The sequence below is a fragment of the Leptonotus elevatus genome, chromosome 17 (assembly GCF_054856555.1).
Source record: "Leptonotus elevatus isolate MCC_2025b chromosome 17, RoL_Lele_1.0, whole genome shotgun sequence".
In the NCBI taxonomy this organism is placed as follows: Eukaryota; Metazoa; Chordata; class Actinopteri; order Syngnathiformes; family Syngnathidae; genus Leptonotus; species Leptonotus elevatus.
In genome coordinates this window covers 2,914,383-2,930,126 of record NC_141255.1, presented here as the reverse complement: position 1 = coordinate 2,930,126, position 15,744 = coordinate 2,914,383, and the positions used below count along the sequence as shown (strand labels likewise).

The following is a 15,744-nucleotide window of genomic DNA, read 5'->3' as shown; positions in this document are numbered from 1 at the left end:
GCACCGACGCACCGACAACGACTGTTCCGCCCGCTCGCCACCGATAAACACGGCACATTTTTGATCAAAGACACGCGTGCGCTTCGTAGGGATCCGAGCGCCTCGTCGTTCGTGACATACGCGCTGCCCTTCATGCCGTTCCTCCTTCCACACCTTTCCCGAGGAACTGCGGCAGCGCCGAGAAAAAACGGCGGCGGCGAGGCCAGCGTTCTTCACCAGTGTCGATTTTTTTTCAATGTTTTCATCCAAAAATATTATCAGAATATAAAATATAGAATTTACATACTGTAACATAAAAAATATTTCTGATTGTTTAAATGCTTAATGTATTTTTTTTTTTTTACAATTTCAAAAAAATAATCTGGTCTTTGAAGAAATCTCCCCCCCCCCAAAAAAAATTACAAATGAAAAATGTTTTCTTTAAAAACAAATTAAACACACAAAAATTGTAAAAACAAATCTGACTTTCTCTTTAAAATATAAAAATAGTAACTTCCAAATGCGGCACAGATTTAAATAAAAATGGACTTTTCATTTTCCAGATACCTCATGCGAGTTGATATTTCATCTGAATATGGCTTAATACACTCATTTGCTCGCCTCATTAATATTCATACTTTTCCTCTAGATTTGGGCTCGACTCGGATCTCAAATATTGCGAAAAACGATGAAATGATGGCAGTTTTTTTTTCTTTGAACACGGTATCCTCAATTCATTGAGATAATGAACGCCTCCTGTGATTTGACATTTCCTGGAAATTCTTGTCAATAACGCTGGCTGGTGCGCGGCTTCATTAAGGCGCCGAGTAGCGCGAGGAGATTCGTGCTTATCTGGCAATCAGCCGAAGCCCCAAGCTGATGCAAAGTCACTCGGCTCTGCTCATTTGCATACACAATTAGCGTTAGCTTCCGGGGACGCGCGTGATTGACAGCAGGCCGCCTCTGATTGGGCCGCTCCCGCGTGGAGTGGCGTCGCTCGTTGTCGCTTCTTCAATCAGCAACATCCACCACGTACCAACCGAATCAAATCACCGCGCGGTCACATGACGCCATGGTTTCTTTTTCTGCCAACATATCCTTGAAACATAATGTTTTTTAAAGTTGCTCAATGCAGGAAATTGAACTTTGAATCGCTACTGCCACTTGTGGCTGAAAACTGACATTGCACACACCCTTCTTCACATACACACCCCATGCATGACATCTGCAGACTGAGGGCGGGAAATTCGAACCCGAATTCAGTCTGAAAACTAATGGTTAGAGGATTGTGAACAGCTAAGGTGTTAAACTAGAAGATGTTTGTGTCATAAAAAGCCAAATAAAAAGTTTATTGTAAAGATATTTTTGGGCAAATTCCTACATAGAGCAGCTTGAAGTCAATATTCGAAACTTTTTTTTTTAATTGATTAATTAATTAATTAATTTATTTATTTATTTGTTAGATTTTTTTTTAAGGATTTCCTCAAATTTTCCCAGACTTTTTTGGGGGGGGAAATACACTTAAAAATAAATAAATAAATAATTGACCGTCATCGTTCTCATAAAATGAAGCCTTTCATCCCCGAAAACATTTTATTCACTGTAAAAAAAAAAAAAACACATGAAAAACTAAATAAAAATATGACTCTGCAAGAAACAAAACAAAGGCCGTATACTGTATTGTCAATAGATTCCAACTGTTTTCTATACATAAAAAAAATAAATAAAAAATCTAAACTTTTTTTCTGAAAAGTCATGAAAAATACAGCTTAATTCTCCTGACATTAACTTACATTTTTTTTCCAAAAATATGAGATGAGAAAACATTTTTTCTTACAAAAATAAAATTCTAATTAAAGCTGCATTTGGAGCTTTTTCGAAATCATGCATGCTCCACCAGTTTTCTTTAAGAAATTATGATTTTCTTTTCTTTAAATATTCTTTTTCATTTTATTCACCAAAAAATACTTTTTTCCCACCCAAAAAAAATACTACTTCAGTCTCCAAATAAATGTAACTTTTTCTTGTTTTTCTTCAAAAGCAAGATTTAACGTCTTTTTAAACGGTCGAAATAAAATCTCATTTATTCCTGACAAAAAAAAAAAAGACTCTCTCAACTTGAAAAAGTCGTCTCTTTCCGAAATCCACCTCGAACAATCCGACTTTCGTGCAGTAGGAATGCAAATTGACGGGACGGCGGCTTTTGTCTTCCTCACCAACGCTTGACGATGCCATCACATGACTTTTCCCGCCCGCCGTTGTCGCGACGGCGCGGTCGCCGATTAAAAAAATGGAGAGCAATCTCTTCCCGGCAGCGTCAAGGTATTAAGTTCCTTTAGGAGATAAGAAAAGACGGCGAATTTAGCGCGGTTATCGGCGCGCCGGCTCCTTAGCACAACAGTAAATAAGGCGGCGTGAAAATGGCAAGTTGCGCCCGAGGCTCGGCAGCAGACGCGATTGATGTGTCAGCGGTGAAGAATGGGAATCGGCGCGAGATGTCTGATATCAAACGCAAGCAGATGCCTGCTTATTATCCGCAAGCGGCGCTCTAATGAGTGTTTTGCCATCGAACTGGGAGGACATGTTTTGGAAGAAAACACCTCTGACTGCCCCTAAAAATAAAAAAAAATAAAAAGCCATCCAACGGCGTCTTTGGGATATTTATGTGAGAGCTGGACAATCCCGACCCGGCTACAGCACGCGGTGGGTTGGGAAGGGTGAGAAGGGAGGGAGGGAGGGAGGGAGGGCGTGGCGCGGCGCGAGGCGGCTGGCATGACAACCTACAGCCCGGCGGGAGACTTGGTTGCCATGGCGACAAACAAGGATGTTCACATCAGAGGCAAGTTTCAGCGCCGACCGGCACACTCGCGCGCTCAACCCGTCACACCAGTTCAGTTTGGAAAAAAAATATAGAAGAAAGGCATTTTGATAGCTTATGTCATGATTCATGCTACTTGTACCACATTTACATATATTTACTTCATGTTATTCTAATGTACACTCACATACTGAATGTATGTACCTCTTGTCTACAATGAACCACAATGACATCATAGTTTTCGATTAAGAAGGATTTTTGATTCAAAATGATTTGATTGACAATGATTTTTGCTCCAGTCTGACTCGCTGATGCTAATTAGCGCTCTACTCGCGGCACTTTTATCACTCAAAAGAACGGCTCCACACACACACAAACAACAAAAAAAATAAACACTTTTATTGGAATAACTCGATCGTGACTTTTTCCTTCTACTCTCTAATGTGGCTGCAACTTAACAGTGTATCAGACCGCGTGGAACCACACTGCCCCTCGGTGGCCAAACCGGGTACAACATGAACAGCGCGCCCAATAAAGGCACACACAAACAAAGGGAAGACAGTATAAAATAATTTAAATAAAATCGATTTGGGGGCATTTAAAATCGGATTCTGGATCGTACTAAATGAGAATCCCGATTCTTAACAGAATCAATTTTTGGGCACACCCCAAAATTGTATTTACTTTATGTACCTCTCATGTAGCATTTTTGCATCATTTTTACTGTATGTACTGATAATGTGCCATATTTACTGTATGTACCACAACTACATCACATTCATGTCAGAACAGCTAAAATACCAAAAGTACGCATTTCATGTATGAACCACGAATGTACCAAATTCACATCATATTTAATGTCCATAAAGCTCTAATGTATCAAATTTACATCATTTCAGCTAATGTACCAGAATGACCTTATAGTTAATGTAAGAGAAGCTAATACCAGCTGTACGTAATATTTCCCGTTTGAACCACTAATGTATATCATATTCATCTATTTATGAATCTATAGAATGTACCACACTGCAGGTGTGTGTACCACTAATAACGTCTAATGTGGAATAATGACATTTCATGCATATCCATGTCTGTTGTAGGATATTTACGTGCCATCGAATGCGTCTACACCTCGAACGCACCCCACGGCTCAGTGACGCGTCATTTTGCAATAAGTGGGCCACAAAGCCGCGTATGAATCAGGATATTAAAGAAATGCGGTGGGGCCACAAGCAATTTCCTCTGAAGAGAGATCTGCAAATGACAGCTGCTAAGAAAGCGCATTATTCATTTGAAGGAGGGAATTTCAAGGAAGTGCGCAAAAAGCACCAGGATGGACCGCAGTGGAAATTTCTGCAGATAGGTCATAGGTCACGATTCGGTTCGATTAATCCCGATATGATGCTATAAATTGATTATTGCGATTTTTTTTTAATTTTAATCAAATTTAGAAAATACTAATCAGTAAACTTGTACATGTACATAAGACTTGTATAAAAAAATATTTATTTATCTGAAAATGAAGGCTTATAACTGACAAACAGCACTGAAATAAAATATTAAGGCTTAATGTTCCATTAATATAACATTCTTCCATGCTTAGTGTGTGAATCCTAACCCTAAGTAAGACGTTTTGTTGAATATTCACATAAAAAAATGGATGTTTAAAAATCGATTCGGCCGCATATCGAATCGATTCGAGAATTGCGCGCTGTAATATCGCGATATATTGCCAAATAGATTTTTCTAACACCCCTAATTATCAAACTGTCAATTATTCTCTTAATATGTTTTTTTTTCATACATTTACAATGTTATTTATTTATACACATAAAATTGTCAAAATATTCTTGTAAATTTCAATTTTTTTCCTTTTCTTCCAAATATTACCACTTTATTATCCGGAAGTGTGTGTATATTTTTTTTTACAGAAACTTACATTGCCATAAACATCACAAATTGAACAATTCATTTATCATAAAATTACCATTTCATACACTCAAAATGAACATTCTCTTTGTAAAAATGTAGCATGTGTTTTCTTGTTCGCAAAATTCCAAATTGAAATTCTCATGAAAATTGAACAATTTCATGATTTATTCTTGTAATTTTTTTTCGGGTGCCCTCCACCTCAAATTCAAATGTTTTTATTGTAAATATGTAACAGGTGAATTTTGACTTATTTTTTATTCATTTATTTACTTTTTGGGATAAAATAATCTTTGAAAAATGATTTCAAAATAATTTTTTTTAAGTGATAAATTAGTTAAAGCTACAGTGTCGACTCGTTCTGAGCAATATGGACAAGTTCAATCATTAATTATAATAATAATAATAATAATAATAATAATAATAATAATAATAATAATAATAATAAATTTAATTTATCAGCGCCTTTCAAGACACCCAAGGACACTTTACAGGGCAAAGAAACTAAAAGTAAAAAAAATAAAAAATTAAATAAAATGGGGCAGAAAAAAATGTATATATCTTTTTTTAAAAGGCCTAAAAAGGGTGCAATAGGAATGACAAACATTAGATGGAGTAGGCAGTCCGGAATAGGTGAGTTCTGCCCCCCTTGGCAGATAACTTTGCATTCGTGATCAATTAAGAGTTTTTGCCTCATAGCCACACTTCCGTGTCTACGAAACGGAGCATCTCGGAGAACTGAGCGCAGCCGAGGCGGGAGCAAGGCGGAGCGTTGGGCTCGCCACTCTCTTGTGCCTTTTTGCGTTTGTCACCTGGTAACGCTCGGACACCAGGGAGCTTCCTGGTTAATGTATTCCCGGCCGGGCTGGCGGTAAACAGCTGCACCTGCCCGCCCGCCCCGCCTCTTCATCCTCCTCCTCCTCCTCCTCCTCATCATCACCTCTTTGCTTCCTGCCGAGATGTTAGCTAATCCTGAGGGGAGCGAGAGGGCGGTCCGGGAGGCGGATGAAGATCGTTTGTTACGAGTATAGTTTTTAGTTACTAGTGACATACTAGGACAACTACTAGCAACAGTTTATACTGTATATCAAAAGTACTCAAAAAGTGAATAAAGAGGTATAAAAAAAAAATCATGAGTTCCAACCTGCCAAATTTTTTTTAATAAGAAATTTGCACTCCCATGATTTTATGCTTCATTGTGTAAAATTGACAGTATAATCTTCTGGTGTGCCACCAGGGGGCAGTAGACTTGTTACATTGAAATGATAATCATTCTTAGCAGAGGATAAAGAATATTTGCCCAATGATTATATTGTCTGTCTGCATGTGTTGCTACCACGCTTTTTTTGGTGTCCGTCTTTAGCATTTCACGCTAGCTGACTTTTATACAAACACCATATTCGGTTATTTTTTAAACCCTATTGGGTTAATGTTAACCCAGCAGTTTTAAGGGGCGTAGTGGGGCAAAACTACACACTAGTCGTCCGCTCTACTGGCGCGCTTACTAGTACAAGGAGCGTACTAGTACTTGAGCTGGATATGAAAAGAATAAAATAAGTGGTTGATTTCTTAGGAAAAGAATCCCGTGAAACACCCCCAAAAAATTAAAGAAGTCCATTTGATGGGATGGAGAAGATAAAAGCCGCTCCCCCTCCTCCATCCACCCACACACCAACACGGTGGTCTCCCCTCGCAACCGGAGACCAGCACGCACTCATAAAACAACACCAGCCACAAAACAAGCCGCCAGAGATGGAACCTCCCGGAAGTTAACACACGGAGAGAATTTTAAAGAAAAAAAAAAAAAAAAAGGAGCGGTCGGCGTGCTTACCTGGCAGACGACGGCAAGCGCACCTTCCTGCTGGAGAGGCGGAGGCATCTGGAGTTGGAGAGGCAGCGACGCTCCGAGAGAGAGAGAGAGAGAGAGAGAGAGAGAGAGAGAGAGAGAGAGAGAGAGGGAGGGGAACTCGGGGGCGGAGCCTGGATGATGATGATGATCTGTCGCCGGCGACGACACGATTCCTCGGAATCCCTCCAGCATCCTACAGCAGTGAGAGTGCTTGTCTGTGATTGGCTGTGGGAGAAGGATGGGACAAAAGTACCCCCCCCACCTTTCCAACACACCCGCTGGAGTTGACTTGTAAGAACTTGCCCATGAGCGCTAGGCTAATTTCCCCAGAGAGGGAAGACAGAAACACCTGCCAGGTCGTTGGCCGGCTGCTAAAGAGTGATGGACCGCGTCGCCATGGCGACCTCACTTCCAGGAAGTTGCAAGAAAAAAACCCTGTAAAAAATGAAAACAAAAATTCAAGCAAATTGTCTCTATTAAAAGCTTGAGTGTTTGGAGACTTGTGTGCCTAATGTATTGGCCACATGAGGAAGTGACATCATCATATATAAATTATTAGAAGTCACAATTCCATGATATTTACATGATTAAACATGACACCTTCGTCGTTGCAAACACTTTTTTGGGGGGGCTGGGGGTGTGCTCTACCCCCCCCCCCCGCCCCGCCCCGCCGGCTTTTGGTGAGGCGCTCCAAAAGGTCACGCAGCTCTGCAGCCACAGTCCAATAATCAATCGTCTATTTATAGCAACACAACATTTGCAGCCGTAACAATGTGCTCACAGGGCAGTTTTGCACCCAGCATGACGCAAAGGTTGGGAAGAGGCGAGGGCCCGCCCACGCCGGCGCACCGATACCATTTCAATGGCATGGCCAGGAAATAATGAATGAATGAGTGAATGAAAGGGCTGCCATGGAATGCTTCAAACGTGACCGTCGGACGCCATTTTGCACTTTATTAAAGCCATGAGGTAAAGTCTATCAACACATCACATTTAAAATGTGCCTTCCGTAAGAGGCTATTTAAGGAAGGAAGCAAGGACTGAAGGAAGGAAAGAAGGATGAAGGCAGAATGTAAAGAATGTAAAAAAAAAAGGAAGAAGGATGGATGAATGGATGGCATATAACGGCATAAAGTAAGGATAGAAGAAAGGGAGAGGGGGTGGAAGGTATGAAGGAAAAGGAGAAGGAAGAAAGGATGCCAGAGGAAAGGAATAGGAAGGCAGAAAGTAGGATGGAAGGAAGGAAGGACAACGGGAGGGTATAATTAAGGATGGATAGATGGCAGAAAATAAAGACGTACGAGCCGATGGAAGGATGATTGGAAAGGAGGGGGAAACGAAGAAAGGGTGGAATGATGGAGGGAAGTAAAGTAGGAAGGATAGAGGGGAAGAAGGATGGAGATTTAATGATGGAAGGCAGAAACGAACAAGGGTGGAAAGAAAGAACATAACATGGAGGGAGGATGGATGATGGGAAGAGGAAATTAAGAAAATGAGGACACATAAAAGGAAGTAAGGAATGAAGGATGGAAGGAAGGCCAGAAGTGAAGGAAAGGGCGGTAGTCGAGAATTGAGTAAAGCTGAACGAGAACCATTCCAGCATTGATCAGACTAATTAATTGAATGACTTTAATTGCAATAAATGCAAATCTAAGAAGATTTTTTAAAGAATGCATAATTTAATTTATAATGCAATCTACTTTTATACTTAAAAAAAGGATTAACAGTATAATTGAAACTCCCACTAAATTCTCAACTAGCTCCCCGCCCACTTAGCATCATATTGCTATTGTATTGTAAATAAATAAAATGGAGTAAAACTTGTTCCCACCGCGTATGAAGCAATAGCCGTGACATGATCAGATCAAGCCTGATGACACTTGAATCACATTTGAAAAATAATTAGGCAACCAATAAGGTGTAATCGGCCACGCAGAGATGTTGCGCAACATACCTTCAAACCTTCCACTGCCAAAATGTTTCATCCAATTCCAACAACGTCCTCCCTGGTACTGATCGGCCCGTGGGTGGCGCAGCGGGACAGCAAAAAAAATAATAAAAAAAAACGAGAGAGCAACAAAAAGTTTGGCAGTCCACAAGGTTCACTTTATTTAGAAAACAAAACAAAACAATGAGCTCGGCGCCATCACGCGTTACAATAACCGTAGCTTCCACAGCATAAAAGAACATTCACCGCCAAAAACGAAGAAGTACTACATACAAAAACAAAGAAGCGCCACCCCGTGGCGCGGCGCCATACTGCAGATTGTTACAGTACACGTTCACGTTTACAATTAAACGCGTCGTTAATCGAGCCATCTTGGAACGTCCACTTCGAAAGCAGGATGGAAAGTCCACTTGGACAAACTAAATAAAAACACCAGTTACAAGCCTCCTGCATTAAGGCATATATGTATGCTGTTTTAACCCCTTACCCATAATATTTTCCTATCGGGTCGATTTTGCATGTACTGTAAAAGCTTACAATTCAATGTTTGTAGATTTCTTCCCTTAATTATGCATTGTAATATAAAAAATGCAGTATATTAAACGTAAAAGCAACACAAAGAGCGATAAGTGAAGTGAGGAGATTCCTGTGCCTCTTCTCACTGGATAAGGTGTCATCTCACAGGTCAATGACGGCTTTGTGGACTGCCTAATCCACTCTTCTCCTGCAAATGCAAATGAGCACTTCAGCAGCTCATTTCTCAAGCCTTCTTCATGTCAATTAAACAATGGCCGACTCACAATGCGTCCCCCCCCCCACCTAAAATAAATCCAATTAAAGCTGCCACTTCTCACATTTGAGCCCAAATAGAAATGACAGCGTATTTGTCTTTCTTTTTCTAATCCATATAGTCACGACAAGATGAAGTCGAGGAGATCATTCTTCTTTTCTTTTCTTTTTTTTTTTTTTTAAATCTGCAGAGCGAGCGGCGAGGTTATTTTCGGACTAACAAGAAGCGGCCATGCTATCTGGCTCGTTGTGTCAACACTCAGGGCGACGCGTGAGCATTAGACTCTCTTAGCACAGTGGTTGTCAAACGAGGAGGCTCGGACCACTGTGGGGCCGTGAACTGTTGCTTGGGGGTCTGAAATATCATTGGCAATGCATTTTAAGTCATTTTAAAAAAAAGTGCATAACTCCACATGGGAGCAGTTTGCAAATGAACCCAACATAAAAAAACAAAAACAATGACTCCTCCCATCTTAGCTTTGGGCCAATTAAAAGCTCTAATATGAATCCAATGTCACTATATGACATTTTTTTTGGTATAATATAGTTATATTATTTAAATGCAGGTGTAATATTATATTACAAAAATACAGTTGTATTTTTAAGATATGGCTTGAGGGGTGAGTTAGGGTGACTGTCTAGTGGTGGCCTTGAGCTGATATATCATCATGGCGCCCGCCAACATGCCGCGCAACAAGACGCCTCGGGGATGTTCCCAACAAGGTCGCACATACAATAGATAACGGCCTGGCTTTTTTTTTTGTCTTTCAGCTGCAGGGAATTCTGGGGGATTATTGTTGCATTTCGGGAGCAGGCAGACTATTGATTTGGGATCAGACGCCACTCAAGATGACTCAAGGTCAAATCAATGCATCGCTAGCGCCACGTCCAAACAGCCCAAAGATAAATAAATAAATAAATAACACACACACACAAACACACTCACACTAACATGAGTTTAACTATAGGCCAGTGTAACTGAACACATTTTTAGTCAAACTGTTTGAATGTATTTTTAATTATTTATATTTTAAATTTTCTTTCAAAACTTTAACTGTCATGTTTTTTTTATTTTAATTTTACAGTAATTCTTAAATGTCTTTTTTTATTTTAATAAAATCATGGTAATTTTTTTTAGATTTCAACGTCAATTTACATTTTTTATTTCAGATTTTTATTGATACATTTCATTTTGTTTTAGTTAAATTTTAATTGCAATTTATGTAAAAAATAAATACTTTTTGGGGGGTAATTTTCAAATTTTTTAAATTCAATTTTATTGTAACTTTTACATTAAAATTGTTAATTGTCATTTTTAAATAACTTGTAATTTATTTACTTATAAAAATAATTTGATCATTTTTAGGATAACTTTTACATTAGATAATTAAAATGTTGAACAGGATTTTGTACAAAATTATTTTATTATTTTATTTTCAGTCATTTCAATTGTAATTTTTTACATTTCTTGCCATTTTTGATTGTTGTTGATTGTTCGTTCTAACTTAAATATTAATTTTTCTTTTAATTGAGTTTTATTTCAATATTTTTTCAAGATTTCTATCTAAATGTTCACATTTGAAATTTCTTATTACTTATTTTTTTTCTATGAGATTGAATGTTCATAATTTTTATTTTGTTTTTAAACCTCATTGCTAGCTTAACATTTTTTTCGGGAGTCAATTAGCAAGTGACAGACACGCCAAAAAATGATTACGCCGCCGCAGCCTCTCAAGACCAACGCCACGCAATACTGTACACGCAACACTCACGTGTGTGTTTCTCTTGATGTGTTGGATGGAGAGTTTATATTTAGTCGGGCAGGTCACGTGACGCGCAGAGTGCAGCTGCAGGCGAACGCGGCAACACGCTGCGGCAGCGCGACGACGCACGACATGTAGCCAACCTAATGTTGCGACCGCAAAGGAAGAAATCTAAGTTGCACCGCTTTTCTTTTGAAAGGAAAAGTGTGCTTGGTAATTATGCGCTACGGCTCCGCAATCAACATTGTGGGTATTGGCACCTGCGGCACCGCCAAACAAAAGCGCCTCAATAGCGACACGATGAGCGGGCTAGCCTCCGACAGCGGATGTCACGGCACCCGGACGTCCATCATCGCAGCCCAGATGACAAGCGCTCATTTTGCGCAATTTAGATCGCTGTGAAGATCGCCGTCAACACGCAAAAAAAAAAAAAAAAAAAACATTTTCACACATACTCTCTCAGTCTCTCACACACACACACACACACACACACTCTCTCACACACACACACACACACGCTCTCTCTCTCTCACACCCACACACACTCTCTCTCTCTCACACACACATACACCCACACTCTCTCTCTCTCATGCACACACATTCTCTCTCTCTCACTCACACATACGCATTCTCTCTCTCATGCACACACACACACACATTCTCTCTCACACACACACATTCTCTCTCACACACACCCACACACTCTCTCTCTCTCTCACACACACACATACACCCACACTCTCACACACATACACCCACACACTCTCTCTCTCTCTCATGCACACACACACATTCTCTCTCTCACACACATACACCCACACACTCTCTCTCTCTCTCACTCTCATACACACACTCTCGCTCTTTCTTACACAAACACACACTCTCTCCCTCTCTCTCACACACACACACAAACACCCTCTCCCTCTCTCTCTCTCTCTATATATATATATATATATATATATATATATATATATATATATATATATATATATATATATATATATATATATATATATACATATATATATATATATATATATATATATATATACATATATATATATATAAATCAATCGCCTACACACAAAATTGTTACATTTAAAATAAACTGTCAGATGTTTTTTGTCCAGAATCCTAATAAAAAAAAAAAGTGGTTCATGCAATAGAAAATAAAGTAAATTGGCGGCACGCGCAATCAAATTTCCTTCCTTGCTCCTTTCATCCGCCCGCTGCCGCCAAATAAGTCGGGAGGAGAGAGAGCGAGTGTCATTACGCGTCCATCTCCGCTCGTTACGCCGCCACTAATGGAGGGGGGTGCGGGTGAGGGAGGGGGGCGGCCATTATGCAAAGCCACCAGTAGAAAATAGGCCTGAAGAGACGACCTCACGCTTTCATGTTCTAATGACACTCGCAGCACCAGGCTGGACGGACAGACGGCGTAACTTGCGAAAATATTACCAGGAGAAAATTGCACACGACGCACTTAATGCAGCACACAAGCTCCCTGTTTATTATTCTTTTTTTTTTTGCTGAAATTTTTAACACTAATTCAAAATGTTTGTTTTAAATAGCAATTTCAAATAGTATTTCTATTTTTATATTGTAATTTTGTATTGTTTTTAGTTTATCATTTAGATGCAAGTTATTTGAATAATAAAAAAAAAGATTAGTTTTTAATGAAACAAATGTTTATAATATAGTTAATTTTTGTTGACCAATGTAAGTCTTTAGGTCAAACTAAACTATTTATTTTTTCAATTGAATGAAATATTTAAATTCATGTTAACTTTAAAGCTTTATTTAGATTTTTTTACACTAATTTCATCTGGAATATTATTTCAATTTTCCTATTGGCATTTTTGTTTTAAAATGTATTTTTGTCATTTAATTTGTTTACCTCATATTTTTCTATGAATAATTGTTTCATTTTATGTAATATTTGCAACAATATTTTTTTCTAAATTTATTTATTTAATATTTGTAACAATATTTTACTTTAAATGTAATTAAGATTTTTAATTGTAATTAAACATAAATTGACATTAAAGTTAAACTATAATCATTAAAAATATTTTTACTTTGTGACTATTTCGACTCTGTGGACGATTTCTAGTTATGTTGATTTCTATTGTGCCCATTGGTGGGTATCGTGAATTAATTAAACAATACATACATTGGATGTAGTGTGTGCCTTTCCTTTAGCCTCTGTGGATTATTCCGAGCGGTTGACCTCCACGTGACGTCACTTACACACGTCTCGTCGGCCATTTTGTATAGTAGCGTGAGAGCAGCCGGCAGATGGTTGCCCGTCTGGCCCCGGCGTGTGTTGACGCTGCGTCATGCTGACTCGGCAGGAGGAGGAGGAGGAAGATGGCGGTGGCGTCATGGCAACGGCGAAGTGACCTTCACGGGCGAGCCTCCCCGCTCGGCTCGGACTTTGAGTCATCTGCTGCCGCCGTGTTCCTGTCACGGGTTCTCCTGTCAAAAACAAAAACAAAAACAAGATGGCCATCGGGAGGGATAAAAGAAGAAGTGACTTGCAGACAAACACTTACTGGAGGACGACCTCACGCCAGGCGTCTTCCGTCCTTCACAGCAGGACGCTGCTTGCGCCACAGGCAGCTCACCGGGCAATTTCCCTGACTTTGAGGATCATTTCTCGTGGCTGCATTCATCCCTATTGAGTTATGATGATTAACTGTCAAGGAACGGCTGCTCTCGAATATATTTAGAATCGCTGAGAATTCTGAGTGCGTGTGGCTTTAAAAGGCGGAGCCGGGCCTGGTGAGTGACCTGGGTGTCAGCAAATGAGAGTGTTGAGTTGTGGGTGAATGCAGTAACATTAGCCCGTGTGGAAAAATTATCCCTGCAAAGATTCGAGACAGAAATTTTGCTTCTAACTTATTTTGTAATTAAATTAGAAGAGTTATTTGATTAATAGTTGCAGTCTTAATTTACATTAAAGTAATTTTATGACATCACCCATTCATGCCATGGATTTTTTGAGTTGTGGATTATTAGGCGGATTAATTGCAGTAATTACATGACTACTTTTTTTTTTTTTACCTTTTGGATTATTTCTTCTCATGTTAATTTCTTGAGTGCATGATGGGGGTTTGCATATTTACGGAATCTAAATCTTTGCAATCATTTTATGACGTACCTTATGCAGTGGACTTGTTTTGACTTTGTGGATTATTTTGAGTTGTTAATGTTTATTTCTATTGTCCATGGCGGTAGCATGAAGAAACTGGTGATAAGAGGAGCTATCACATCATTATTTATATTGTGTTGCATGTGCAGTGTGGATTTTTTTTGGGGTGGGGGTGGGGGGGGGTGCTTTCTCTAGTAATTTACTTTTATTGTGCATGTTTGTGGCTATCATGAATATTTGGCAATGACAGGAGCCATTGCATTAATGTTATAACTTGCATATTGTACTTTCTTGACTCTGGAGTTTTTCTGGATTTCAAAAAGTTTGTTTTTATCTTCTCATGGGTTATCATAAATAAATGAAAAAGCATGTTACAGTAATTGAATGACTACCTGATCTACTCACTGTATGCACAAATCAACGTGCTGTGGATTTTTTGACTCTGGATTATTTCTCATGTTTATTTTCATTGGGCATGAAGTCCATGACCATAAATAATTAGGAAGGAACAATTGCACTGCAATAATCTTACTACACACCTGCTTAAGCATGACCAAAAGTGGTGTGGAATTTTAGAATGATTATTTTTACTTTGTGGATTATTTCTAGTCATTTTGTTTATTTAAATTGTGTAAGTGCCAGTTGTCATGGATAACTGGAAAAGAACATCATGACTTGTATGGCACATCTGACTGTGTGTGACCTGACCAAGCATGTTTTGGACATTTTTGACTTTGTAGATGATTTCTTTTCGCTCCAGTCATTTCTACTGTCGGCGACTGTCATGAATAAATGACAAAGAACGATCACATTCTAGTGTTTGTATGGCACGACTTCCAGTGTGTCCTGGATTTTATTTTCGTGTGTGTGTGGATTATTTCTAGTTGTTCCGGTCCTGGCCCTTTCGGTACCAAAAACCGTCACGGATCACAGTTTTCGGTTGCCCAAGGAGACAAACGCAAGCATTTGTCAAGCCACCGATCGATCGGGCTAGGCTCGGTTACGCCGTTTCCACGGCAACACAGGGAAGACATCAAAAGGCGGCGATGACTCAAATCCCGGCAGAGCAAGCGGCCACTCGAGTCTGTCAAGCCGCTAAGAAGCTTTCCATGGCGAGCGTCTGATTTGCCGTCAATCCTGCATGTGTCACCATCGGGCGGCAAACACCTCCCATCACCCCCCGCGCCGACGACTCTATTTTTCAGATGATGAAGAATACCACGGTGGAGGTCACACAAAAACAGAAGAAGACCGAGTAGACGGGTTGAGTTCTTGCTGGTGTTTCTCCAAGCGCATCCTAATCGGGCATCCGACCTCCCATCAGGCTCCAGATTGAGGAGATTGGTCGCAGAGGGTGAAATATGGTCAACCTTCCCCGCCAACAAGATAAGGACGTCCTATCGCAAGGCATCTCTTGTTCATACGTTTCAGGCCTGATGCGGCTTTTGCCCTCTAAGCTTTTACGCCGCGTTCAAAGGCTGCTGGGAAAATTCGTAAATTTTCCGACTTGGAGCT

The 15,744-nt window shown here is 39.7% G+C and overlaps 1 protein-coding gene across 2 annotated transcripts in view; it reads right to left on the bottom strand.

Annotated features, from left to right (window-relative positions):
* syt1a (synaptotagmin Ia) overlaps positions 1 to 6,656 on the bottom strand; it is an 86,842-nt gene extending 80,186 nt beyond the window's left edge. The window contains exon 1 of one of the 2 annotated variants that reach the window (XM_086058079.1): positions 6,558 to 6,656. The gene's annotated coding sequence lies outside the window, so the exon portion shown is untranslated. The remainder of the gene's footprint in view (positions 1 to 6,557) is intronic. The other variant, XM_086058080.1, reaches the window with a different exon arrangement.
* Between the last annotated feature and the right edge of the window lie 9,088 nt (positions 6,657 to 15,744).